Here is a 731-nt window from a genome sequence, read left to right as displayed (position 1 = left end):
GGGGGGTCAGAGATGGGGAAAATATCAAAATAGGAAGGTACATGGGGAGGTTGGATGAAAGATTGACATGCGACAGAACCTTACATTCTTTTTAAGTAAAACTATACTCCCTCTGTCTGTCCGGTGAAAAGTGTACGTTTTAGCTTCAAAATTTGTCCATAAAAGAGTGTACTTTTATCTTCCCAATGCACTTTAAAATAGAAAAAAAATACTTCTCTCTAATCTCACGGTAATCAAGACCAATAACAATCTACATATGCTCTTCTTAATTTGTGCATGCACTTAGCTCATTGGGGGTTGGGTAATTAAAGAAGAGAGAGATGATGGCTTGCAGCTTTCCAATACATTTTTTACTTCACTCCACAATTTGTCCTAAAATCTGTAGACGTACACTCTTCAACGGACGGAGGGAGTATATACTACATTAAAATAAAATCACCCACCCTTTCTTTTTTCAAAGAAAAGACTTACTTGTTGTTGTGTTGTTTTCAGGAGTTGATGCTAGGTGTGTATGATGACTCTGCATGACGAGAGAAAGCACAAGTTTTGAAAGACGCAATGAGTCTCTACCAGAATAAAACATATGTTGTAGCCAGAGAGACTCCTATAAGTCTTTGCATTTCTTATAAATTTTAGAAGAGCAAATAAGTCTCTGCTAGGACAAAAAAACATAACATTCCAACTTTCTTACATCCACTTACCCACTGTGTTGGTTTGAAGGGATGGAGCTA

The sequence above is a fragment of the Triticum dicoccoides genome, chromosome 7A, assembly GCF_002162155.2.
Source record: "Triticum dicoccoides isolate Atlit2015 ecotype Zavitan chromosome 7A, WEW_v2.0, whole genome shotgun sequence".
Lineage (NCBI taxonomy): Eukaryota > Viridiplantae > Streptophyta > Magnoliopsida > Poales > Poaceae > Triticum > Triticum dicoccoides.
Note: the sequence above shows the minus strand (reverse complement) of the source record.